This window comes from Oncorhynchus keta, chromosome 23, assembly GCF_023373465.1.
Source record: "Oncorhynchus keta strain PuntledgeMale-10-30-2019 chromosome 23, Oket_V2, whole genome shotgun sequence".
Lineage (NCBI taxonomy): Eukaryota > Metazoa > Chordata > Actinopteri > Salmoniformes > Salmonidae > Oncorhynchus > Oncorhynchus keta.
The window spans coordinates 4,141,647-4,169,436 of record NC_068443.1 but is presented as its reverse complement, the minus strand read 5'-3'; the positions used below and the strand labels follow the sequence as shown (position 1 = coordinate 4,169,436).

Genomic DNA, 27,790 nt, shown 5'->3' with positions numbered 1-27,790 from the left:
CTCTGTCTCTCTCTCCCCTCTCTCTCTCTCCTCTCTGTCTCTCTCTCCCCCCTCTCTCTCTCTCTCTCTCTCTCTCCCTCTCTGTCTCTCTCTCTCCCCCTCTCTCCTCTCTCTGTCTCTCTCTCTCCCCCTCTCTCTCCTCTCTGTCTCTCTCTCTCTCTCTCTCCCTCTCTGTCTCTCTCTCTCTCTCCCTCTCTGTCTCTCTCTCTCTCTCTCCTCTCTGTCTCTCTCTCTCCCCCTCTCTCCCCTCTCTGTCTCTCGCTCCCCCTCGGTCTCTCTCTCTCCTCTGTCTCTCTCTCTCTCCCTCCCCCTCTCTCTCTCCCTCTCTCTCCCCTCTGTCTCTCTCTCCCCTCTCTCTCTCTCTCCCCCTCCCTCTCTCCCCTCTCTCCCCCTGTCTCTCTCCCCCTCTCTCTCTCCCTCTCTCCCCCTCTGTCTCTCTCCCCCTCTCTCTCCCCTTCTCTCTCCCCCTTCTCTCTCCCCTCTGTCTCTCTCTCCCTCTCTCCCCCTCTGTCTCTCTCTCCCCCCTCTCTCTCTCCCTCTCTCTCCCTCTGTCTCTCTCTCCCCCTCTCTCCCCTTCTGTCTCTCTCTCCCGCTCTCTCCCCATCTGTCTCTCTCTCCCTTCTCTCTCCCCTTCTCTCTCCCCTCTGTCTCTCTCTCCCCTCTCTCTCTCTCTCTCTCTGTCTCCCTCTGTCTCTCTCTCCCCCCTCTCTCTCTCTCTCCCCCTGTCTCTCTCACAGCCTCTGTCTCTCTCTCCCTTCTCTCTCCCCCTCTGTCTCTCCCCCTCTCTCTCTCTCCCCCTCTGTCTCTCTCCCTTTCTCTCTCCCCGCTCTCTCTCTTTCTATCCCCTCTGTCTCTCTCTCCCCTCTGTCTCTCTCTCCCTCTCTCCCCCTCTGTCTCTCTCTCCCCTCTGTCTCTCTCTCTCCCTTCTCTCTCCCCCGCTCTCTCTCCCCCTCTGCCTCTCTCTCCCCCTCTCTCTCTCCCCTTCTCTCTCTCCCTCTCTCTCTCTATTTCTTCTCAAAATCATGTGATTCATACTGAATGCAAAAAAAACAAAAATGGAATAACAACCTTTCGCTAAATTCCCCTGACGTAAACATAGCTATCGTGTTTCTATATTCACCACCTGTAATAGGTATCCTGGGGTAACATGTCACCTCTAAATTTGTAGGCCGTTTGTTACAGATACCACCCGCTATGGGTTTCATTAGGTAAAATGCGAACATTCATAAACCTGAAATAACCAGGCCTTGAATCTTGAGCCTTGTTACAGTCTATCACCCTGAACAGGCTTTAGCTGAGGTATAGTGTTAGTCTATCACCCTGAACAGGCTTTAGCTGAGGTATAGTGTTACAGTCTATCACCCTGAACAGGCTTTAGCTGAGGTATAGTGTTACAGTCTATCACCCTGAACAGGCTTTAGCTGAGGTATAGTGTTACAGTCTATCACCCTGAACAGGCTTTAGCTGAGGTATAGTGTTAGTCTACCACCCTGAACAGGCTTTAGCTGAGGTATAGTGTTACAGTCTACCACCCTGAACAGGCTTTAGCTGAGGTATAGTGTTAGTCTACCACCCTGAACAGGCTTTAGCTGAGGTATAGTGTTAGTCTACCACCCTGAACAGGCTTTAGCTGAGGTATAGTGTTAGTCTACCACCCTGAACAGGCTTTAGCTGAGGTATAGTGTTAGTCTACCACCCTGAACAGGCTTTAGCTGAGGTATAGTGTTACAGTCTATCACCCTTAACAGGCTTTAGCTGAGGTATAGTGTTACAGTCTACCACCCTGAACAGGCTTTAGCTGAGGTATAGTGTTAGTCTACCACCCTGAACAGGTTTTAGCTGAGGTATAGTGTTAGTCTACCACCCTGAACAGGCTTTAGCTGAGGTATAGTGTTACAGTCTATCACCCTGAACATGCTTTAGCTGAGGTATAGTGTTAGTCTACCACCCTGAACAGGCTTTAGCTGAGGTATAGTGTTAGTCTATCACCCTGAACAGGCTTTAGCTGAGGTATAGTGTTAGTCTACCACCCTGAACAGGCTTTAGCTGAGGTATAGTGTTAGTCTACCACCCTGAACAGGCTTTAGCTGAGGTATAGTGTTAGTCTAAAACCCTGAACAGGCTTTAGCTGAGGTATAGTGTTACAGTCTATCACCCTGAACAGGCTTTAGCTGAGGTATAGTGTTAGTCTACCAACCTGAACAGGCTTTAGCTGAGGTATAGTGTTACAGTCTACCACCCTGAACAGGCTTTAGCTGAGGTATAGTGTTAGTCTACCACCCTGAACAGGCTTTAGCTGAGGTATAGTGTTAGTCTACCACCCTGAACAGGCTTTAGCTGAGGTATAGTGTTAGTCTACCACCCTGAACAGGCTTTAGCTGAGGTATAGTGTTAGTCTACCACCCTGAACAGGCTTTAGCTGAGGTATAGTGTTACAGTCTATCACCCTGAACAGGCTTTAGCTGAGGTATAGTGTTACAGTCTACCACCCTGAACAGGCTTTAGCTGAGGTATAGTGTTAGTCTACCACCCTGAACAGGCTTTAGCTGAGGTATAGTGTTAGTCTACCACCCTGAACAGGCTTTAGCTGAGGTATAGTGTTACAGTCTATCACCCTGAACAGGCTTTAGCTGAGGTATAGTGTTAGTCTACCACCCTGAACAGGCTTTAGCTGAGGTATAGTGTTAGTCTACCACCCTGAACAGGCTTTAGCTGAGGTATAGTGTTACAGTCTATCACCCTGAACAGGCTTTAGCTGAGGTATAGTGTTAGTCTACCACCCTGAACAGGCTTTAGCTGAGGTATAGTGTTAGTCTACCACCCTGAACAGGCTTTAGCTGAGGTATAGTGTTACAGTCTACCACCCTGAACAGGCTTTAGCTGAGGTATAGTGTTACAGTCTACCACCCTGAACAGGTTTTATCTGAGGTATAGTGTTACAGTCTATCACCCTGAACAGGCTTTAGCTGAGGTATAGTGTTAGTCTACCACCCTGAACAGGCTTTAGCTGAGGTATAGTGTTACAGTCTACCACCCTGAACAGGTTTTAGTTGAGGTATAGTGTTACAGTCTACCACCCTGAACAGGCTTTAGCTGAGGTATAGTGTTACAGTCTACCACCCTGAACAGGCTTTAGCTGAGGTATAGTGTTACAGTCTACCACCCTGAACAGGCTTTAGCTGAGGTATAGTGTTACAGTCTACCACCCTGAACAGGCTTTAGCTGAGGTATAGTGTTAGTCTACCACCCTGAACAGGCTTTAGCTGAGGTATAGTGTTAGTCTACCACCCTGAACAGGCTTTAGCTGAGGTATAGTGTTACAGTCTACCACCCTGAACAGGCTTTAGCTGAGGTATATTGTTAGTCTACCACCCTGAACAGGCTTTAGCTGAGGTATAGTGTTACAGTCTACCACCCTGAACAGGCTTTAGCTGAGGTATAGTGTTACAGTCTACCACCCTGAACAGGTTTTAGTTGAGGTATAGTGTTACAGTCTACCACCCTGAACAGGTTTTAGTTGAGGTATAGTGTTACAGTCTACCACCCTGAACAGGCTTTAGCTGAGGTATAGTGTTAGTCTACCACCCTGAACAGGCTTTAGCTGAGGTATAGTGTTACAGTCTATCACCCTGAACAGGCTTTAGCTGAGGTATAGTGTTAGTCTACCACCCTGAACAGGCTTTAGCTGAGGTATAGTGTTACAGTCTACCACCCTGAACAGGCTTTAGCTGAGGTATAGTGTTACAGTCTATCACCCTGAACAGGCTTTAGCTGAGGTATAGTGTTAGTCTACCACCCTGAACAGGCTTTAGCTGAGGTATAGTGTTAGTCTACCACCCTGAACAGGCTTTAGCTGAGGTATAGTGTTACAGTCTACCACCCTGAACAGGCTTTAGCTGAGGTATAGTGTTAGTCTACCACCCTGAACAGGCTTTAGCTGAGGTATAGTGTTAGTCTATCACCCTGAATAGGCTTTAGCTGAGGTATAGTGTTACAGTCTACCACCCTGAACAGGCTTTAGCTGAGGTATAGTGTTACAGTCTACCACCCTGAACAGGCTTTAGCTGAGGTATAGTGTTACAGTCTACCACCCTGAACAGGCTTTAGCTGAGGTATAGTGTTACAGTCTATCACCCTGAACAGGCTTTAGCTGAGGTATAGTGTTAGTCTACCACCCTGAACAGGCTTTAGCTGAGGTATAGTGTTACAGTCTACCACCCTGAACAGGCTTTAGCTGAGGTATAGTGTTACAGTCTACCACCCTGAACAGGCTTTAGCTGAGGTATAGTGTTACAGTCTACCACCCTGAACAGGCTTTAGCTGAGGTATAGTGTTACAGTCTACCACCCTGAACAGGTTTTAGTTGAGGTATAGTGTTACAGTCTATCACCCTGAACAGGCTTTAGCTGAGGTATAGTGTTAGTCTACCACCCTGAACAGGCTTTAGCTGAGGTATAGTGTTACAGTCTATCACCCTGAACAGGCTTTAGCTGAGGTATAGTGTTAGTCTACCACCCTGAACAGGCTTTAGCTGAGGTATAGTGTTACAGTCTACCACCCTGAACAGGCTTTAGCTGAGGTATAGTGTTACAGTCTATCACCCTGAACAGGCTTTAGCTGAGGTATAGTGTTACAGTCTATCACCCTGAACAGGCTTTAGCTGAGGTATAGTGTTACAGTCTACCACCCTGAACAGGCTTTAGCTGAGGTATAGTGTTACAGTCTACCACCCTGAACAGGCTTTAGCTGAGGTATAGTGTTAGTCTACCACCCTGAACAGGCTTTAGCTGAGGTATAGTGTTAGTCTACCACCCTGAACAGGCTTTAGCTGAGGTATAGTGTTAGTCTACCACCCTGAACAGGCTTTAGCTGAGGTATAGTGTTACAGTCTATCACCCTGAACAGGCTTTAGCTGAGGTATAGTGTTAGTCTACCACCCTGAACAGGCTTTAGCTGAGGTATAGTGTTAGTCTACCACCCTGAACAGGCTTTAGCTGAGGTATAGTGTTACAGTCTATCACCCTGAACAGGCTTTAGCTGAGGTATAGTGTTAGTCTACCACCCTGAACAGGCTTTAGCTGAGGTATAGTGTTAGTCTACCACCCTGAACAGGCTTTAGCTGAGGTACAGTCTACCACCCTGAACAGGCTTTAGCTGAGGTATAGTGTTAGTCTACCACCCTGAACAGGTTTTATCTGAGGTATAGTGTTACAGTCTATCACCCTGAACAGGCTTTAGCTGAGGTATAGTGTTACAGTCTACCACCCTGAACAGGCTTTAGCTGAGGTATAGTGTTAGTCTACCACCCTGAACAGGCTTTAGCTGAGGTATAGTGTTACAGTCTACCACCCTGAACAGGCTTTAGCTGAGGTATAGTGTTAGTCTACCACCCTGAACAGGCTTTAGCTGAGGTATAGTGTTACAGTCTACCACCCTGAACAGGCTTTAGCTGAGGTATAGTGTTACAGTCTACCACCCTGAACAGGTTTTAGTTGAGGTATAGTGTTACAGTCTACCACCCTGAACAGGCTTTAGCTGAGGTATAGTGTTACAGTCTACCACCCTGAACAGGCTTTAGCTGAGGTATAGTGTTACAGTCTACCACCCTGAACAGGCTTTAGCTGAGGTATAGTGTTACAGTCTACCACCCTGAACAGGCTTTAGCTGAGGTATAGTGTTAGTCTACCACCCTGAACAGGCTTTAGCTGAGGTATAGTGTTAGTCTACCACCCTGAACAGGCTTTAGCTGAGGTATAGTGTTACAGTCTACCACCCTGAACAGTCTTTAGCTGAGGTATAGTATTAGTCTACCACCCTGAACAGGCTTTAGCTGAGGTATAGTGTTACAGTCTACCACCCTGAACAGGCTTTAGCTCAGGTATAGTGTTAGTCTACCACCCTGAACAGGCTTTAGCTGAGGTATAGTGTTACAGTCTACCACCCTGAACAGGCTTTAGCTGAGGTATAGTGTTACAGTCTACCACCCTGAACAGGTTTTAGCTGAGGTATAGTGTTACAGTCTACCACCCTGAACAGGCTTTAGCTGAGGTATAGTGTTACAGTCTACCACCCTGAACAGGCTTTAGCTCAGGTATAGTGTTAGTCTACCACCCTGAACAGGCTTTAGCTGAGGTATAGTGTTACAGTCTACCACCCTGAACAGGCTTTAGCTGAGGTATAGTGTTACAGTCTACCACCCTGAACAGGCTTTAGCTGAGGTATAGTGTTACAGTCTACCACCCTGAACAGGCTTTAGCTGAGGTATAGTGTTACAGTCTACCACCCTGAACAGGCTTTAGCTGAGGTATAGTGTTACAGTCTATCACCCTGAACAGGCTTTAGCTGAGGTATAGTGTTAGTCTACCACCAATGAAGGGTTATCTGAAGTATTGTACTAGGCTTTGGACCTGCTTAGAAAATGAACAAGGTCCCTGTGAATTAGATGGGAGTTATTACTCTCCTGCTGGTATAAAATCAACCAGAATCAGATGGCAGTTTCACCTCAGGTCCTTTGGCTCCCGCTGAGGCTTTCATCTCAGCCACCTTGATCAGAGCTAACAGACGTGAACGCAACAACCTTGAATTGTGTGTATTTTCCTCTTTCCTCAGCAACTTGTCTTACATTTCCACCTTTTATTCCCCCTACACCACATTTCCACCTTTTATTCCCCCTACACCACATTTCCACCTTTTATTCCCCTACACCACATTTCCACCTTTTATTCCCCCTACACCACATTTCCACCTTTTATTCCCCCTACACCACATTTCCACCTTTTATTCCCCTACACCACATTTCCACCTTTTATTCCCCCTACACCACATTTCCACCTTTTATTCCCCCTACACCACATTTCTACCTTTTATCCCCCTACACCACATTTCTACCTTTTATTCCCCCTACACCACATTTCCACCGTTTATTCCCCCTACACCACATTTCCACCTTTTATCCCCCTACACCACATTTCTACCTTTTATTCCCCCTACACCACATTTCCACCTTTTATCCCCCTACACCACATTTCTACCTTTTATTCCCCTACACCACATTTCTACCTTTTATTCCCCTACACCACATTTCTACCTTTTATTCCCCCTACACCACATTTCCACCTTTTATTCCCCTACACCACATTTCCACCTTTTATTCCCCCTACACCACATTTCTACCTTTTATTCCCCCTACACCACATTTCCACCTTTTATTCCCCCTACACCACATTTCCACCTTTTATTCCCCCTACACCACATTTCCACCTTTTATTCCCCCTACACCACATTTCTACCTTTTATTCCCCTACACCACATTTCCACCTTTTATCCCCCTACACCACATTTCTACCTTTTATTCCCCTACACCACATTTCTACCTTTTATTCCCCTACACCACATTTCCACCTTTTATTCCCCCTACACCACATTTCTACCTTTTATTCCCCCTACACCACATTTCCACCTTTTATTCCCCCTACCACATTTCCACCTTTTATTCCCCTACACCACATTTCCACCTTTTATTCCCCCTACACCACATTTCTACCTTTTATTCCCCCTACACCACATTTCCACCTTTTATTCCCCCTACACCACATTTCCACCTTTTATTCCCCCTACACCACATTTCCACCTTTTATTCCCCTACACCACATTTCCACCTTTTATTCCCCCTACACCACATTTCCACCTTTTATTCCCCCTACACCACATTTCCACCTTTTATTCCCCCTACACCACATTTCCACCTTTTATTCCCCTACACCACATTTCCACCTTTTATTCCCCCTACACCACATTTCCACCTTTTATTCCCCCTACACCACATTTCTACCTTTTATCCCCCTACACCACATTTCTACCTTTTATTCCCCCTACACCACATTTCCACCTTTTATTCCCCCTACACCACATTTCCACCTTTTATTCCCCCTACACCACATTTCCACCTTTTATTCCCCCTACACCACATTTCTACCTTTTATTCCCCTACACCACATTTCCACCTTTTATCCCCCTACACCACATTTCTACCTTTTATTCCCCTACACCACATTTCTACCTTTTATTCCCCTACACCACATTTCCACCTTTTATTCCCCCTACACCACATTTCTACCTTTTATTCCCCCTACACCACATTTCCACCTTTTATTCCCCCTACACCACATTTCCACCTTTTATTCCCCTACACCACATTTCCACCTTTTATTCCCCCTACACCACATTTCCACCTTTTATTCCCCCTACACCACATTTCCACCTTTTATTCCCCCTACACCACATTTCCACCTTTTATTCCCCCTACACCACATTTCCACCTTTTATTCCCCCTACACCACATTTCCACCTTTTATTCCCCCTACACCACATTTCCACCTTTTATTCCCCCTACACCACATTTCCACCTTTTATTCCCCCTACACCACATTTCCACCTTTTATTCCCCCTACACCACATTTCCACCTTTTATTCCCCCTACACCACATTTCCACCTTTTATTCCCCCTACACCACATTTCTACCTTTTATTCCCCCTACACCACATTTCCACCAAGCAGCATTCACCAGCCGTAAACATACTGTACCGTATCTACTTGAGGACAGAACTACAATTTAAAATGTAAGCCTATCAATCCATTCATCAATAATACTTTGCTCTACTGTGGCCCTGCTATGCTAATGTTTAAATCCAATTAAAAATCAATTGTAACATGTGCCTAATGCGCCGAACAACAGGAGGAAAACTTACCGTGAAAATCAAAAATGAACACAATAATGGTACATAAGAATAACGAGGCTATATACAGGGGGTACCGTTACCGAGTCAGTGTGGAGGCTATATACAGGGGGTACCGTTACCGAGTCAGTGTGGAGGCTATATACAGGGGGTACCGTTACCGAGTCAGTGTGGAGGCTATATACAGGGGGTACCGGTACCGAGTCAGTGTGGAGGCTATATACAGGGGGTACCGTTACCGAGTCAGTGTGGAGGCTATATACAGGGGGTACCGTTACCGAGTCAGTGTGGAGGCTATATAAAGGGGGTACCGTTACCGAGTCCGTGTGGAGGCTATATACAGGGGCACCGGTACAGAGTCAGTGTGGAGGCTATATACAGGGGGTACCGTTACCGAGTCAGTGTGGAGGCTATATACAGGGGGTACCGTTACCGAGTCAGTGTGGAGGCTATATACAGGGGGTACCGGTACCGAGTCAGTGTGGAGGCTATATACAGGGGGTACCGTTACCGAGTCAGTGTGGAGGCTATATACAGGGGGTACCGTTACCGAGTCAGTGTGGAGGCTATATACAGGGGGTACCGTTACCGAGTCCGTGTGGAGGCTATATACAGGGGGCACCGGTACAGAGTCAGTGTGGAGGCTATATACAGGGGGTACCGTTACCGAGTCAGTGTGGAGGCTATATACAGGGGGTACCGGTACCGAGTCAGTGTGGAGGCTATATACAGGGGGTACCGTTACCGAGTCCGTGTGGAGGCTATATACAGGGGGCACCGGTACAGAGTCAGTGTGGAGGCTATATACAGGGGGTACCGTTACCGAGTCAGTGTGGAGGCTATATACAGGGGGTACCGTTACCGAGTCAGTGTGGAGGCTATATACAGGGGGTACCGGTACCGAGTCAGTGTGGAGGCTATATACAGGGGGTACCGTTACCGAGTCAGTGTGGAGGCTATATACAGGGGGTACCGTTACCGAGTCAGTGTGGAGGCTATATACAGGGGGTACCGTTACCGAGTCCGTGTGGAGGCTATATACAGGGGGCACCGGTACAGAGTCAGTGTGGAGGCTATATACAGGGGGTACCGTTACCGAGTCAGTGTGGAGGCTATATACAGGGGGTACCGTTACCGAGTCAGTGTGGAGGCTATATACAGGGGGTACCGAGTCAGTGTGGAGGCTATATACAGGGGGTACCGTTACCGAGTCAGTGTGGAGGCTATATACAGGGGGTACCGTTACCGAGTCAATGTGGAGGCTATATACAGGGGGTACCGTTACCGAGTCAGTGTGGAGGCTATATACAGCGGGTACCGTTACCGAGTCAGTGTGGAGGCTATATACAGGGGGTACCGTTACCGAGTAAGTGTGGAGGCTATATACAGCGAGTACCGTTACCGAGTCAGTGTGGAGGCTATATACAGGGGGTACCGTTACAGAGTCAATGTGGAGGCTATATACAGGGGGTACCGGTACCGAGTCTACGTGGAGGCTATATACAGGGGGTACCGGTACAGAGTCAATGTGGAGGCTATATACAGGGTATTACGGTACAGAGTCAGTGTGGAGGCTATATACAGGGTATTACGGTACAGAGTCAATGTGGAGGCTATATACAGGGGGTACCGGTACAGAGTCAATGTGGATGGTATATACAGGGTGCACTGGTACAGAGTCAATGTGGAGGCTATATACAGGGGGTACCGGTACAGAGTCAATGTGGAGGCTATATACAGGGGTACCGTTACCGAGTCAACGTGGAGGCTATACGCAGAGGGTACCGGTACCGAGTCAACGTGGAGGCTATTTTCAGGGGGTACAGGTACAGAGTCAGTGTAGAGGTTATATACAGGGTGTACCGGTACAGAGTCAACGTGGAGGCTATATACAGGGGGTACCGGTACAGAGTCAATGTGGAGGCTATATACAGGGGGTACCGGTACAGAGTCAATGTGGAGGCTATATACAGGGGGTACCGTTACCGAGTCAACGTGGAGGCTATATGCAGAGGGTACCGGTACCGAGTCAACGTGGAGGCTATATACAGGGGGTACCGGTACCGAGTCAACGTGGAGGCTATATACAGGGGGTACTGGTACCGAGTAAATGTGAAGGGGTATAGGTTACTCGAGGTAATTTGATAATAAGCAGCGAGTAGCAGCAGTGTAAAAACAACGGGAGGTTCAATGTAAATAGTCCAGGTGGCCAGTTGTTCAGCAGTTTAAAACCTCTTCGGGATAGGGCTACTGCCCCCGCTGGAGTAATTGCGTTCCCATAGTAAACATAATTTTTTTTGTCAAAAGTTGCTAATATATGCAAATAAAAAATATTATTGAATAGAAAACACCCTAAAGCTTCTAAAACCGTTTAAATTATGTCTGTATGTAAAGCAGAACTCTCAGGGCAGTCATTCTCCCAAACTCTCTCTTGTCATCATAAAAGTTGGCCCAACTTTGACGTCATCGCCCCCACCCTTCCCAAGCAGTTACAGGTCTGGGAACAGTCTCTCTGTCTTCAGCGCGATCTCAGCTTTCAATGGGGCTTCTCATTGTGAGAATCGCGCACTCACGAGAGTATTGGCGGGCCGAAACCTTTCGGTCACGCGAAAAAACAGGTCACTTTTATGCGCGCTCTGCTCAGGTCCTGTCTTTTTTCCAAGATCGATTATACAATGCATGCGTTTCTGTTCGTCCTCACGATTGCTGTACACCTTTATAACATGTTAAAGCTTGATTATGAAGTTAGTTTGACAAGTTTATTCGACATATAATATGTAAGTTCAACGTTTTGGTGCGCATCCACTTGACTTTTGGCTACATTTCAACCGAAATGTGTCGTGTTTGAGAACCGAAAGACACAGACTGCAAAACTAAAAGCTGTTTTTGGTAAGTATAATTCCTTCCAGGTCTTCTGATGGAAGAACAGCAAAGGTAAGGGAATATTTATGTGGTAAATTTGGGTTTATGTGGACTCCAAGATAGAGGAGCCATAATGCTACTTTTTGAGCGGCGACTCATAGTATAGCCCAGTGAACGAAACCTGTAACGTTAAAAATAAATGTAACACAGCGATTGCATTCAGAAGAAGTATATCTAACTATATATATGTAGAACATGCATATTTAGTCAAAGTTTATGATGTGTATTCCTTGTTAGCTGACGTTATCTGCCGGAGCTATTGTCATTTCTCAGGACATTTGAGTAGCATTTTTTGAACGATGCATCATTGTAAACAGAGATTTATGGATATATATAGCATATTATTGAAAAAAACATAAATGTACTGTGTAACATGTATTACATATTACTGTCATCTGATGAAGATTTCAAAAGGTTAGTGCATTATTTTTCTTATTAGCCGTGTCTTCGGTGGTGGTTTGACATAAATATGTGCTATGTTTTCGCCGTAAAACATTTTAGAAATCTGACTTGCTGGGTAGATAAACAAGGTGTTTATCTTTCATTTGAGCCATTGGACTTGTTAATGTGTGGAGGTTAAATATTTTTAGGAATATTTTTGCGTTCCATGCGCCACCTTCCAGCTGAACGTGGGGGGGGGGTGTTCCAAAATTGGAACCCTAGTCCCCTTCTGGTTAATGGCTTGGGGATAGAAGCTGTTAAGGAGCCATTTGATCCTAGACTTGGCGCTCCGGTACAGCCGTGCTGTAGCAGAGAGAACAGTCTGTGGTGACTAGACTTTGACAATTTTTGGGGCCTTCCTCTGACACCACCTAGTATACATACAGGTTCTGGATGTCAGGAAACTTGGCCCCAGTGATATACTGGCAGTACCCAAGTCAGATGCTGAGCAGTTGCCATACCAGGCGGTAACACAACCAGTGTTCCATAACCATGCTCTCAATGGTGCAGCTGTAGAACTTTGTGAGGATTTTTATTTGACCTTTATTTAAATAGGCAAGTCAGTTAAAGAACAAATTCTTATTTACAATGACGGACTACCCTGGCCAAACCCAGACAACGCTGCGCCAATTGTGCGCCGCCCTATGGGACTCCCAATCCCGGCCAGATGTTATACAGCCTGAATTAGAACCAGGGACTTTAGTGATGCCTCTTGCACTGAGATGTAGTGCCTTAGACCGCTGCACCACTGACAAATCTCCTCAGTCTCCTGAGGGGGAAAAGGTGCTGTTGTGCCCTCTTCACAACTGTTTTGGTGTGTTTGGACCAAGAGAGTTTGTTGGTGATGAGGACACCAAGGAACTTGAAACTCTGGTCCTGCTCCACTTCAGTTCCGTCAATGTTAATGGGGGCCTGTTCAGCCCTCCTTTTCCTACAGTCCACGATCTGCCCCTTTTGTCTTGCTCACATTGAGAGAGAGGTTGTTGTCCTTGCGTCACACTGCCAGGTCTCTGACCTCCTCCTTATAGGCTGTCTCATCGTTGTGTCATCAGTAAGCTTAATGATGGTGTTGGAGTCATGCTTGGCCACGCAGTCATGGGTGAACAGGGAGTACAGGAGGGGACTAAGTACACACCCCTGAGGGGCCTCAGTGTTGTTGATCAGCGTGGCAGATGTGTTATTACCTACCCTCACCACCTGAGGGCGACCCGTCTGGAAGTACAGAATCCTGTTGCAGAGGGAGGTGTTTAGTCCCAGGGTCCATAGCTTAGTGATGAGCTGTGAGGGCACTATGGCGTTTACCTTTGCTTTCTTGAGCACAGGGACTGTGGTGGTCTGCTTAAAACATGTAGGTATTACAGACTCGGTCAGGCAGAGGTTGAAAATGTCAGTGAGGACACTTGCCAGTTGGTCTGCGCATGCTTTGAGTACACATCCTGGTAATCCATCTGGCTCCGCGGCTTTGTGAATGTTGACCTGTTTAAAGGTCTTGCTCACATCAAGCGATGGAGAGATTGATCACACAGTCGTCTGGAACAGCTGGTGCTCTGATGCATGATTCAGTGTTTCTTGCCTCAATGCGAGCATAAAAGGCATTTATGCTTTTTATGACGCGAGCTCCCCCTCGCGTCACTGGGGAGCTCGCGGATGGGTTTGCCATTGTAGTCCATAATAGTTTTCAAGCCCCGCAACAATTCGACAAGTGTCAGAGCCGGTGTAGTAGAATTCAATCTCAGTCCTGTATTGACACTTTGCCTGTTTGATGGTTCGTCTGAGAAACATAGCAGGATTTCTTATAAACTTCCGGATTAGTGTACATCTCCTTGAAAGCAAAGCTCTAGCCTTGAGCTCGGTGCAGATGTTGCCTGTAATCCATGGCTTCTGGTTGGGAAATGTACATATGGTCACAGTGGGGACGATGTCCGTATTGAGTCACTGGAACTTCCTGCTTTAGTTTTTGCTTGTAAGCAGGAATCAGGAGGATTATGAATTATGGTGAGATTTGCCAAATGGAGGGCGAGGGAGAGGGAGAGCTTAGTATGTATCACTGTGTGTGGAGTAAATGTGCTCTACAGTTTTTTAGCCCTCTACATGCTGGTATAAATTAGGTAAAATGGATTTAAGTTTGCTTGCATTAAAGTCCCCGGCCACTAGGAGCGCTGCTTCTGGGTGAGCATTTTCTTGTTTGCTGATGGCCTTTATACAGCTCGTTCTCCTTGAGGGTGGTCTTAGTGCCAACATCGGTTTGTGGTGGTAAATAGACGGCAACGAATAATATAGATGTGAACTCTCTTGGTATATACTGTGGTCTACAGCTTATCATGAGATATTCTACCTCAGGCGAGCAATACCTCGAGACTTCTTTAATATTAGACATCGAGCACCAGCAGTTACTGACAAATAGACTCACACATACGCCCCTCGTTTTACCAGACGTAGCTGCTCTTTCCTGCCGAAAAAACGGAGAAGCCAGCCAGCTCTATAAAATTTGTGTCTTCGTACAGCCAAGTCTCGGTGAAACAAAAGATATTACAGTTTTTAATGTCCCGTTGGTAGGATAGTCTTAAATTGTAGATCCTCCAGTTTGTTTTGCAATGATTGTATGTTGTCCAATAATACAGAGGGTAGAGGTGGTTTACTCATTTGCATACTGATTCTCACAAGGCACCCAGACCTACGCCCCCTGTATTTCAGTCTTTTCTCCATGCGAATGGCAGGGTTGAGGGCCCTGGTCTCCGGGAAGCAGTACATCCTTTCCGTTGGACTCATTTAAAGGAAAAATATTTGTCCAGTTCGAGGTGAGTAATCGCTGTGCTGATCTCCAGAAGCACTTTTTTTGGTCAAAAGAGACAGTAGCAGTAACATTATGTACAAACCGAGTTACAAAAAATGCTAACAAAATAGCACAGTTGGTAAAATAACACAGGGAGCCAGTAAAATGGCAGCCATCACTTCCGATGCCATTACACTGTCCGGTGTCAAACAACCTGAGAGATTCTCACAACATCAGCTACTCCTTCTGTAGCACAGTTGGTAGAGCATGGCGCTTGTAACGCCAGGGTAGTGGGTTCGATTCCCGGGACCACCCATACGTAGAATGTATGCACACATGACTGTAAGTCGCTTTGGATAAAAGCGTCTGCTAAATGGCATATATTATATATATTATATATATTAGTCAGTGAGCTGAGCAGAGGGTCATATCCAAAGGAATATGACTGAAGTCCTAATTCTACTGTGGCGTTGTTTACAATAGCTTTTTCAAAGCAGGCCCTAATATCCTAATGCCATGGGCACATCTTATCTTTAATCGAACTTTCTCCCAAAAACCACATGTGCTCAGGAGGAAGATGCTACAGCGATTTAGGTCAAATCCGTTGTGCTGTGACGTGCTGTTTAATTTGTTTTTAAAGCTACTGATGTTGTTGTTCTTGCTGTTGCTGCTGTTGTTGCTGCTGCTGTTGTTGCTAATGTTGTTTCTGTTGTTGCTGCTGTATTTGTTGCTGCTGTTGTTTCTGCTGATGTTGCTGCTGTTGTTGTTTTTGCTGTTGTTGCTGACATTGTTCTTATTGTTGTTGTTGTTGCAGTTGTTGCTGTTGTTGCGGCTGTTGCTGCTGCTGTTGTTGCTGTTGTTGCTGCTGCTGTTGTTGTTATTGTTGTTGCTGATGTTGTTGATGCTGTATTTGTTGCTGCTGTCGTTTTTGCTGACATTGTTCTTATTGTTGTTGTTGTTGCAGTTGTTGCTGTTGTTGCGGCTGTTGCTGCTGCTGTTGTTGTTGCTGCTGATGTTGTTGTTGTTGTTGCTGTTGTTGTTGCTGCTGTTATTGCTGCTGTCATTTTTGCTGACATTGTTTTTATTGCTGCTGTTGTTGTTGTTGTTGTTGTTGTTGTTGTTGTTGCTGCTGCTGTTGTTGCTGCTGTCATTTTTGCTGACATTGTTTTTATTGCTGCTGTTGTTGTTGTTGTTGTTGTTGCTGCTGCTGTTGTTGTTGCTGCTGTTGTTGCTGCTGCTGTTGTTGCTGCTGATGTTGTTGTTGTTGTTGTTGTTGCTGCTTTTGTTGTTGCTGCTGTCGTTTTTGCTGACGTTCTTATTGCTGCTGTTGTTTCTGATGATGTTGTTGTTGTTGTTGTTGTTGTTGTTGTTTCTGCTGATGTTGGTGCTGCTGTTGTTTCTGCTGATGTTGTTGTTGCTGCTGTTGTTGTTACTGCTGATGTTGGTGCTGCTGTTGTTGCTGTTGCTGCTGTTGTTGCTGCTGATGGCTGTTGATGTTGTTGCTGCTGATCCTGTTGATGTTGTTGCTGCTGCTGTTGTTGCTGTTGTTGCTGCTGTTGTTGTTGTTGCTGCTGTTGTTCTTATTGCTGCCGTTGTTGTTGTTGTTGCTGCTATTGCTTTTACTGCTGCTGCTGTTGTTCTTATTGCTGTTGTTGTTGCTGTTGTTACTGCTGTTGCTCCTGTTGTTGTTGTTGATTTGAGATGGCAGGGAGATTCCATGCTATCATGGTTCTATATGTTAATGTTTTGACCATGTCAATTTACAGTCTAAGGTAACACCAAGTACTTTAGTCTCATCAACAGCCACATTATTCATTATTCGATTCGGCTGATATCTAGAACGTAGGGAATGATTTGTACCTAATACAATGCTCTTAGTCTTAGATATATTCAGGACGAATTTATTACTGACCAACAATTCTGAAACTAACAGCAACACTCTGTTTAGAGTTGCAGTGATTTCACTAGCTGTGGCAGCAGATGTGTATAGGGTTGAATCATAATTTCATTTAACCTTTATTTAAACAGGGAGTCACATCGAGATTGAAAATCTATATTACATGAGAGCCCTGCAGACAGAATGATAAAACGGCATACACATAAAGTATGTGTATAAAACAATATAATTCAGCACAATAAACAAAAATATAAACAGATTTAATAAAAGCGATCACATTCAACTACATAGAGGTCATCAATCAATAATGTGAACTGCCTGGGTGGCACCAGCGCACGTAACTGCACTGAACTCTGCAGACTGTTCCACAAATTAGGGGCAAAAAAAAACCCATACATTTTCACAATATGTGGAGACTGGAGGAATCTCTAGTGCTATCCATTCCAGTGAACGGGTTTGGTAACTTAATTAATGATGTTACATATAGAGGGAGTCTGTCAGATTGCTTTGTAAATAAATAAAAGAGAATGCAGCTCTCTTCTTACAGATAGAGAGGTCCATCCCACATTTTATACAGACTACAATGATGAGTCCTAAAATTGTCCCCTGTGATACAACGTATTGCTGAATGGTAGACAGCGTCCAAGGGTTTTAAAATATCGTTTGCCACATGCATGTAAACAATATCACCAAAATCCAATACAGGGAGAAGCAATGTTTGAACAATCTTTCTCCTATTTTTAATAGTAAGGCATGATTTATTTCTTGGATCTTGGATCTTAACTTCTTAGTCAGATTTTCTATATCCGTTACGAAGGACTACTTGTCATCAATCCAGACACCGAGGAATTTATATTGAAGAACAAGCTCAATTTTTAACTTCTATTTGCTATTTATGGCCTGTAGGCCTCATTGACCTGAGCTCATACAACTCGTTTTTGAGTTTTAAAAAAGTATGGATTATTTTGACTACATCAAATATTCAGATTTAACATAATGTGCTATTTATCACAGACTACTTTGTTTAACAAGGAATCTCTCCTCCTCACCAGTGTCATGATCAAAGATATGATCAAGAGCCTCACATACAGTATATTGTTTGGTCATTGTGATGCCACAGAATGAATTGTGAGCAAGGCCTCAAAAAGCTTTATATACCAGAGCTGCAAGAAAGAAAAAAAAAATATATTTTTTATATATTTTTATATATATTATTGAAACAATGTTTGTGAGAATGCCATCCACAGCAGGAGGGTTAAGATGGCTGGTGGTGATGCTGGTGGTAGTGGTGGGGGTGATGGTGGTAGTGGTGATAGTAATGGTGGTGATAGTGTAGGTGGTGGTAGTGGTGGGGATGCTGGTGGTAGTGGTGGGGGTGGTGCTGGTGGTGGGGGTGATGCTGGTGGTAGTGGTGGGGGTGATTCTGGTGGTGCTGGTGGTGCTGGTGGGGGAGGTGCTGGTGGTGGTGGTGGGGGTGATGCTGGTGGTGGTGGGGGAGGTGCTGGTGGTGGTGGTGGTGGAGGTGCTGGTGGTGGGGGTGGTGGTGCTGGTGGTGGGGGAGGTGCTGGTGGTGGTGGTGGTGGTGGTGGTGGGGGTGATGATGGGGGTGGTGGTGGTGGGGGTGGTGGCGCACGTGTGTATGAAGGGGAGTTTAGAAGGCTGAAAACACCAGGATTCAATCAACAGCTCTCGTCTCTGTATCAAATTATACCCTGTTCCCTATATGGGCACCACTTTAGACCAGAGCCCTGTGGCACCCTATTGCCTATATAGTGCACTGCTTTGACCAGGTATCATAGGGCTCTGGTCTAAAGTAATGCACTACATAGGGAATAGGGTCCCATAGGGCCCTGGTCTAAAGTAGTTCACTACATACGGAATAGGGTACCATTTGGGATGCATCCTTAGATTCTCTCCTCACAGAAGGCTGATTAGAGCTGGGTTTAGTTGTCGTCTGGTTTTGACAAGTTTCCCCCCCCTTTCACTCAAAAAAAGTAATTTAAAAAAAATGAAGCCCTGCTATTTATCCTTTATGCTGTTCTGAGGACAGCCTCTTTTAAAAAGAGTCAGTGGACTAGAGTCTGGTGCTTTGCTGTTTTCACTGAGCAGCCTGGGGTTACTATACGTACAAAGAGCTTCCACAGAGAAAGAGAGAGAGAGAGAGGGGAAAGAGAGCAAGAGACAGAGAGAGAGAAGCAAAGAAGAGAGCGGGTGAGAGTGGGTAAGAATGATAGACAGAGAGAAAGAGATTTTTTGTCCTGTTCATTTGCCCGTGTAAAAGATGAGAGCTGCAGTTCAAATGCTTGTCATGTTAATCCCATTAGGAATAATCTCAGACCTAAAATGAGAAACAATGCAGGCATTCTCTCTGAGCTGAAGGCCAGTGACATCATCCAGACCATCCACTGGGAAGGAAGGATCTGATTCAGAGCAGAGAGGCACAAAGAGGATATGAGCATCTTGTTTAGTCTCTGTGTTAGTCACACTCCTAGTATGATAAACATATATTGTCAGGGTTGTATGTCCTTGACAGGCTCAGATCTCAGATATTAGCTACAGTAGGCCACTAACTCAACTGAGCTGCTAGCTAGCTAACTTCGAGCACTATTTAGCTTAAGTGAATTAAATGGCATCCGCTAGCTAACATCCTGTCAGCTAGCTCTCGTGATGTAATCATTAGCTTGCTAACTTCCTATCAGCTAGCTCTCTTGATGTAATCATTAATTAACTAGCTAACTTCCTATCAGCTAGCTCTCTTGATGTAATCATTAATTAACTAGCTAACTTCCTATCAGCTAGTTCTCTTGATGTAATCATTAATTAACTAGCTAACTTCCTATCAGCTAGTTCTCTTGATGTAATCATTAATTAACTAGCTAACTTCCTATCAGCTAGCTCTCTCGATGTAATCATTAATTAACTAGCAAACTTCCTATCAGCTAGCTCTCTTGATGTAATCATTAATTATCTAGCTAACTTCCTATCAGCTAGCTCTCTTGATGTAATCATTGTAAATGAATAACACAGTCTCCAAATGCATTTAGTAGATAACAGCCAGAGAAGAGGGTGACATTGCAGCTCCAGCTGTCAGTAAATGGACAGTGTAGACTAGTGGACAGGGCAGGTCATTTTGAGGGAGGACATTAGGAAGAGATTCTACAGTTCCAGTCCCCAGAGGGGAAAACTTTGAAGAGCGAGAGATAATAGCAAAATATTATTCAGTGCTAATTTTAGAAGAATGAAGCCTGTTTTCTTTGTGATGTTTTCTGTCCTCAGATACTGTATGGAAAGCTTTAAAAGCCTGTTTGTAGATGAAGAGAGAGGTCCCAATGAATGTCACAAGAGACTAACAGTTTATCCTATATCCCATGGGTTATATGTGTAGGTCTACTACCTATGTTAGGGTTATGTTGTATACAAATGTTGTATACAAAAATACAGTTAAACATCACACGCAATGTATAAACATACTACCATTGGAGCTGACCAACCCTGCTGGAGGTCTGCTGGGTGCAGGGTCCTGTTTTTAGCCCAGTAATAACACACCTGATTACACTCATCAAATCTAATGAGTTGATAATCAAGTGTGCTATTACTGGGCTGGAATAGAAGCCTGCTCCTCCAGTAGATCTATTACTGGGCTGGAATAGAAGTCTGTTCCTCCAGTAGATCTATTACTGGGCTGGAATAGAAGTCTGCTCCTCCAGTAGATCTATTACTGGACTGGAAGGTGTGAAATATTGACAGTAGAAGTCTGCTCCTCCAGTAGATCTATTACTGGGCTGGAATAGAAGTCTGCTCCTCCAGTAGATCTATTACTGGGCTGGAATAGAAGTCTGTTCCTCCAGCAGATCTATTACTGGACTGGAATAGAAGTCTGTTCCTCCAGTAGATCTATTACTGGGCTGGAATAGAAGTCTGCTCCTCCAGTAGATCTATTACTGGACTGGAAGGTGTGAAATATTGACAGTAGAAGTCTGCTCCTCCAGTAGATCTATTACTGGGCTGGAATAGAAGTCTGCTCCTCCAGTAGATCTATTACTGGGCTGGAATAGAAGTCTGTTCCTCCAGTAGATCTATTACTGGACTGGAATAGAAGTCTGTTCCTCCAGTAGATCTATTACTGGGCTGGAATAGAAGTCTGCTCCTCCAGTAGATCTATTACTGGACTGGAAGGTGTGAAATATTGACAGTAGAAGTCTGCTCCTCCAGTAGATCTATTACTGGGCTGGAATAGAAGTCTGCTCCTCCAGTAGATCTATTACTGGGCTGGAATAGAAGTCTGCTCCTCCAGTAGATCAGGGAGCAACGTTGGCCACCGCTGGTATGGAGTTTATCTTGTTCCCCTGAAATGATGCATCGGTGATAATCGCCTGCTTGTTGCCACTCAATTATATATTGTTGTTTAGACTAAGATTTCTCATCTTTAAATACAAGTTAGTTTATCACTTCAAGATGTTTAAATAAAGTGTTAAATCTTTGAAGTGAAGTAATTTTAAATTTGCTTTAATTGTTAAAGTATTATTCTAACTGAACTAGTGTCAATGTTGATTAATCACATGTCACAATTCTGCAATAAAGGGAGGAAGGGGATCTGTCTCTAATGTGTCTGTGTTCCTGTGTTGTTCTCTAATGTGTCTGTGTTGTTCTCTAATGTGTCTGTGTTCCTGTGTTGTTCTCTAATGTGTCTGTGTTCCTGTGTTGTTCTCTAATGTGTCTGTGTTCCTGTGTTGTTCTCTAATGTGTCTGTGTTCCTGTGTCTGTGTTCCTGTGTTGTTCTCTAATGTGTCTGTGTTCCTGTGTCTGTGTTCCTGTGTTGTTTTCTCATGTGTCTGTGTTCCTGTGTCTGTGTTCCTGTGTTGTTCTCTAATGTGTCTGTGTTCCTGTGTTGTTCTCTAATGTGTCTGTGTTGTTCTCTAATGTGTCTGTGTTGTTCTCTAATGTGTCTGTGTTCCTGTGTTGTTCTCTAATGTGTCTGTGTTCCTGTGTTGTTCTCTAATGTGTCTGTGTTCCTGTGTCTGTGTTCCTGTGTTGTTTTCTCATGTGTCTGTGTTCCTGTGTTGTTCTCTAATGTGTCTGTGTTCCTGTGTCTGTGTTCCTGTGTTGTTTTCTCATGTGTCTGTGTTCCTGTGTTGTTCTCTAATGTGTCTGTGTTGTTCTCTAAATGTGTCTGTGTTGTTCTCTAAATGTGTCTCTGTTGTTCTCTAATGTGTCTGTGTTGTTCTCTAAATGTGTCTGTGTTGTTCTCTAATGTGTCTGTGTTGTTCTCTAAATGTGTCTGTGTTGTTCTCTAAATGTGTCTGTGTTGTTCTCTAATGTGTCTGTGTTGTTCTCTAATGTGTCTGTTGTTCTCTAAATGTGTCTGTGTTGTTCTCTAATGTGTCTGTGTTGTTCTCTAAATGTGTCTGTGTTGTTCTCTAATGTGTCTGTGTTGTTCTCTAAACGTGTCTGTGTTGTTCTCTAATGTGTCTGTGTTGTTCTCTAAATGTGTCTGTGTTGTTCTCTAGTGCGTCTGTGTTGTTCTCTAATGGGTCTGTGTTGTTCTCTAATGTGTATGTGTTGTTCTCTAATGTGTCTGTGTTGTTCTCTAATGTGTCTGTGTTGTTCTCTAATGTGTCTGTGTTGTTCTCTAATGTGTCTGTGTTGTTCTCTAAATGTGTCTGTGTTGTTCTCTAATGTGTCTGTGTTGTTCTCTAAATGTGTCTGTGTTGTTCTCTAATGTGTCTGTGTTGTTCTCTAAATGTGTCTGTGTTGTTCTCTAATGTGTCTGTGTTGTTCTCTAATGTGTCTGTGTTGTTCTCTAATGTGTCTGTGTTGTTCTCTAATGTGTCTGTGTTGTTCTCTAATGTGTCTGTGTTGTTCTCTAATGTGTCTGTGTTGTTCTCTAAATGTGTCTGTGTTGTTCTCTAAATGTGTCTGTGTTGTTCTCTAAATGTGTCTGTGTTGTTCTCTAATGTGTCTGTGTTGTTCTCTAATGTGTCTGTGTTGTTCTCTAATGTGTCTGTGTTGTTCTCTAATGTGTCTGTGTTGTTCTCTAATGTGTCTGTGTTGTTCTCTAATGTGTCTGTGTTGTTCTCTAATGTGTCTGTGTTGTTCTCTAAATGTGTCTGTGTTGTTCTCTAAATGTGTCTGTGTTGTTCTCTAAATGTGTCTGTGTTGTTCTCTAAATGTGTCTGTGTTGTTCTCTAATGTGTCTGTGTTGTTCTCTAATGTGTCCGGTGGTAAGAGTGGTCCTTCTGTAGCTCAGTTGGTAGAGCATGGCGCTTGTAACGCCAGGGTAGTGGGTTCGATTCCCGGGACCACCCATACGTAGAATGTATGCACACATGACTGTAAGTCGCTTTGGATAAAAGCGTCTGCTAAATGGCATATATTATTATTATATTATCTCCAATCTGTTTTGATTTGATTGTCTCTCTGTCTCAGTATATCAGCCATGTGAATCCATTGTGCAGCTTTATCATATGGAGCACCAATGAAGCCATATAGGTCCGACAGTATGATGTCATTACTTGCCTCGAGGGCATCTGTGATCTGAAGCAGAGAATAACTCACACATAGTTGACAGGTTGAGCTATTATGTTCTCATTTTAAAATGAAGCCAGTAGACAATGTATATGAGGCAAACCATATAACAGATTTGGTACTTGTCTATTAGGTGCTGACATAAAACCTTGTTTAGTGCAAATCGAACCCACCTAATGTTGGTACAGTATGAAGGTAAGGAGATGACTATGTGCAGACATAAAACCTTGTTTAGTGCAAATCGAACACACCTAATGTTGGTACAGTATGAAGGTAAGGAGATGACTATGTGCAGACATAAAACCTTGTTTAGTGCAAATCGAACACACCTAATGTTGGTACAGTATGAAAGTAAGGAGATGACTATGTGCAGACATAAAACCTTGTTTAGTGCAAATCGAACCCACCTAATGTTGGTACAGTATGAAGGTAAGGAGATGACTATGTGCAGACATAAAACCTTGTTTAGTGCAAATCGAACCCACCTAATGTTGGTACAGTATGAAGGTAAGGAGATGACTATGTGCAGACATAAAACCTTGTTTAGTGCAAATCGAACCCACCTAATGTTGGTACAGTATGAAGGTAAGGAGATGACTATGTGCAGACATAAAACCTTGTTTAGTGCAAATCGAACACACCTAATGTTGGTACAGTATGAAGGTAAGGAGATGACTATGTGCAGACATAAAACCTTGTTTAGTGCAAATCGAACACACCTAATGTTGGTACAGTATGAAAGTAAGGAGATGACTAGGTGCTGACATAAAACCTTGTTTAGTGCAAATCGAACCCACCTAATGTTGGTACAGTATGAAAGTAAGGAGATGGCATTTAGGCAACAGGAGATGAGCATTACAGGTATCATATATGAGGTTAATTAAATTAAGTTAATTTTTAGTAATGTTGCTTCCAAAATGATTCCAGATGGTTCTGTTAGATTGACAGTACATGGTTGCTCTATGTGTCACTAGAAGCTAGTGACAATACAAAAACTGATAGCCTTATAGGTCAATATTATGCTGTTTTTATACAAATTTTATTCGCTTTTTAATCGTGAGAGAAATTGAACTAGCTAATAGCTTTACACCTCGGCAGCTTACAAGGTCAGCTAACAATTCTCAAAAACAAACCTCATTGTGGGTTTTGCTACACTTCTTGTCCCTCATGCTAGCCAGATGAACGTGGCCACAATATCACTCCAAAAAAAACAACATAATATTGAATAATGTTCAGCATTGTAGATGATTTATCTCCTCGTGCTTCAGCTCATCTTAATTAATACAACAGAGAAAAGAAGTGAAAACGGAGGCACATTTCAACGGGTAAATAGCGTTTCGCACGGTGGAGACAGACGAGGACACTGGATCGATGAGGAGGACGACGATTCAGAAGCGAGTGAGAAGATGGTGGGGCAATGGATATGGAGCTTGAGATAAAACAACGGGGGGCACAAATTAGTGGAGACGAAGGAGGATGTGAGCCAGAGAGGACGAAGTGAAGCAAGAGGGTTCATCCGATCCCAAATCTGTCCTGGAAAAGAAGACCGCAAAGTGAGAACACTCACACACGCCCACACACACACACACACACACACACACACCCACACACGTCTCCATCTCCCAGACCATGAGGCCCTATACAGGGAATGCTAAGATCGTCCCGGTTCAAGCGCTGTGCATGAATAATATTCATCAGTTGATTTACAGAAAACAAGGGGACTAGAACATTTAAAAGAGGGGAAAACAATGAGGTAAAAAAGGATTAGCAGCAGAGTGAGAATACATGACTCCTCCTCTCCCTCCTCCACTCCCTCCTCATCTCCCTCCTCCACCTCCTCATCTCCCTCCTCTCCTTCCTCCTCATCTCCCTCCTCCCCTTCCTCCTCATCTCCCTTCCTCCTCATCTCCCTCCTCCCCTTCCTCCTCATCTCCCTCCTCCCTCTCCCTCCTCCCTCTCCTTCTCTCCCTCCTCATCTCCCTCCTCTCCTTCCTCCTCCTCCCCTTCCTCCTCATCTCCCTCCTCCCCTTCCTCCTCATCTCCCTCCTCCCTCTCCCTCCTCATCTCCCTCCTCCCTCTCCTCCTCTCCCTCCTCCCTCTCCTCATCTCCCTCCTCCACTCCCTCCTCATCTCCCTCCTCCACTCCCTCCTCCCTCTCCTCTTCTCCCTCCTCCCTCTCCTCCTCTCCCTCCTCCCTCTCCTCCTCTACTCCCTCATCCTCCCTCTCCTCATCTCCCTCCTCCCTCTCCTCCTCTCCCTTCTCCCTCTCCTCATCTCCCCTCCTCCCTCCTCCCTCCTCCTCCTCCCTCCTCCCTCTCCTCATCTCCCTCCTCCCTCTCCTCATCTCCCCTCCTCCTCCCTCCTCCTCCCCTCCTCCCTCCTCCCCTCCCTCCTCCTCCTCCTCATCTCCCTCCTCCCCTTCCTCCTCATCTTCCTCCTCCCTTCCTCCCTCTCCCTCCTCCCTTCCTCCTCATCTCCCTCCTCATCTCCCTCCTCTCCTTCCTCCTCATCTCCCTCCTCCCCCCTCCTCCTCCTCATCTCCCTCCTCATCTCCCTCCTCTCCTTCCTCCCTCCTCATCTCCCTCCTCCCTCTCCTCCTCCTCATCTCCCTCCTCCCTCTCATCTCCCTCCTCCTCCTCTCCTCTCCTCCCCCTCTCCTCCTCCCTCCTCCCTCTCCTCATCTCCCTCCTCCCTCTCCTCATCTCCCCCTCCCTCTCCTCCTCTCCCTCGTCCCTCTCCTCATCTCCCTCCTCCACCTCCTCATCTCCCTCCTCCCCTTCCTCCTCATCTCCCTCCTCCCTCTCCCTCCTCATCTCCCTCCCCCTCATCTCCCTCCTCCCTCTCCTTCTGTCCCTCCTCATCGCCCTCCTCCCTCTCCTCCTCCCCATCCCCATCTCCTTCATCCCCCTCAGCCCCTCCTCTCGGGGACTCTGGGGACATGTTGCATGTCATCTCAGTGTCTCACTGTGAAGTGGAGCGGTGATGATGTGGTTGGAAGGGGCAGTGTTTGTGTGTGTGTGTGTGTGTTTGTGTGTGTTTGTGTGTGTGTGTGTGTGTTTGTGTGTTTGTGTGCGTGTGCGTGTCTACATGCATGTCTGTGTGCAGCTGTGCGGGGATGATGTGACGGGGGCAGTTCAGAATAAAGTCAAGGTTACAGGGTGATGGGGGAGCTAAACACTGTGGCTGTCTCCAAATAATATATGGATGAGAGAGAGAGAGAGAGCGAGAGGAGAGGTGTAGGGGAGAGGAGGAAAAGGAGTGATGGGAGAGAGAGAGGGGGAGAGAGAGAGGGAGAGAGAGAGGGAGAGGTGTAGGGGAGAGGAGGAAAAGGAGTGATGGGAGAGAGAGAGGGGGAGAGAGAGAGGGAGAGAGAGAGGGAGAGGTGGAGGGGAGAGGAGGAAAAGGAGTGATGGGAGAGAGAGAGGGGAGAGAGAGAGGGAGAGAGGAGAGGAGAGGTGTAGGGGAGAGGAGGAAAAGGAGTGATGGGAGAGAGAGAGGGGAGGGAGAGAGAGAGAGGAGAGGTGTAGGGGAGAGGAGGAAAAGGAGTGATGGGAGAGAGAGAGGGAGAGGTGTAGGGGAGAGGAGGAAAAGGAGTGATGGGAGAGAGAGAGGGAGAGAGAGAGGGAGAGGGAGAGGAGAGGTGTAGGGGAGAGGAGGAAAAGGAGTGATGGGAGAGAGAGAGAGGGAGAGCGAGAGGAGAGGTGTAGGGGAGAGGAGGAAAAGGAGTGATGGGAGAGAGAGAGGGAGAGAGAGAGGGAGAGCGAGGGAGAGGGGGAGAGAGAGAGAGGGAGAGCGAGAGGAGAGGTGTAGGGGAGAGGAGGAAAAGGAGTGATGGGAGAGAGAGAGAGGGAGAGCGAGAGGAGAGGTGTAGGGGAGAGGAGGAAAAGGAGTGATGGGAGAGAGAGCGAGGGAGAGAGAGAGGGAGAGAGAGAGGGGGGAGAGGGAGGAAAAGGAGAGGGAGGGAGAGCGAGAGGAGAGGTGTAGGGGAGAGGAGGAAAAGGAGTGATGGGAGAGAGAGAGGGAGAGAGAGAGAGAGCGAGGGAGAGAGAGAGGGAGAGAGAGGGAGAGCGAGAGGGAGAGCGAGAGGAGAGAGAGAGGGAGAGCGAGAGGAGAGGTGTAGGGGAGAGAGGTGTAGGGGAGAGGAGGAAAAGGAGAGGTGATGGGAGAGAGAAAAGAGGGAGAGAGAGAGAGAGAGAGCGAGGGAGAGAGAGAGGGGAGAGAGAGAGGGAGAGCGAGAGGGAGAGAGAGAGAGGGAGAGAGAGAGGGAGAGAGAGAGGAGAGGTGTAGGGGAGAGGAGGAAAAGGAGTGATGGGAGAGAGAGAGGGAGAGAGAGAGGGAGAGGTGTAGGGGAGAGGTGTAGGGGAGAGGAGGAAAAGGAGTGATGGGAGAGAGAGAGAAACAGAGAGAGGGATGGACATGATCTTCTCCCATCCTAAGCTCTTCCAGACATAACATGATGAACTGTCTTTCTCTCCTTTCTCCGAGAGCAGAAACGA

At 45.7% G+C, this 27,790-nt stretch overlaps 1 protein-coding gene across 6 annotated transcripts in view; it reads right to left on the bottom strand.

The window, feature by feature from the left end:
• LOC118371448 (netrin-G1-like) overlaps nucleotides 1–27,790 on the bottom strand; it is a 243,641-nt gene that overhangs the window by 160,368 nt on the left and 55,483 nt on the right. Inside the window, exon 5 of one of the 6 annotated variants that reach the window (XR_008076669.1) lies at nucleotides 24,752–24,822. The exons of the other annotated variants lie outside the window; for them this stretch is intronic. The gene's annotated coding sequence lies outside the window, so the exon portion shown is untranslated. Of the gene's footprint in view, nucleotides 1–24,751; nucleotides 24,823–27,790 lie in introns of those variants that run through there. 6 annotated transcript variants of the gene reach the window in all.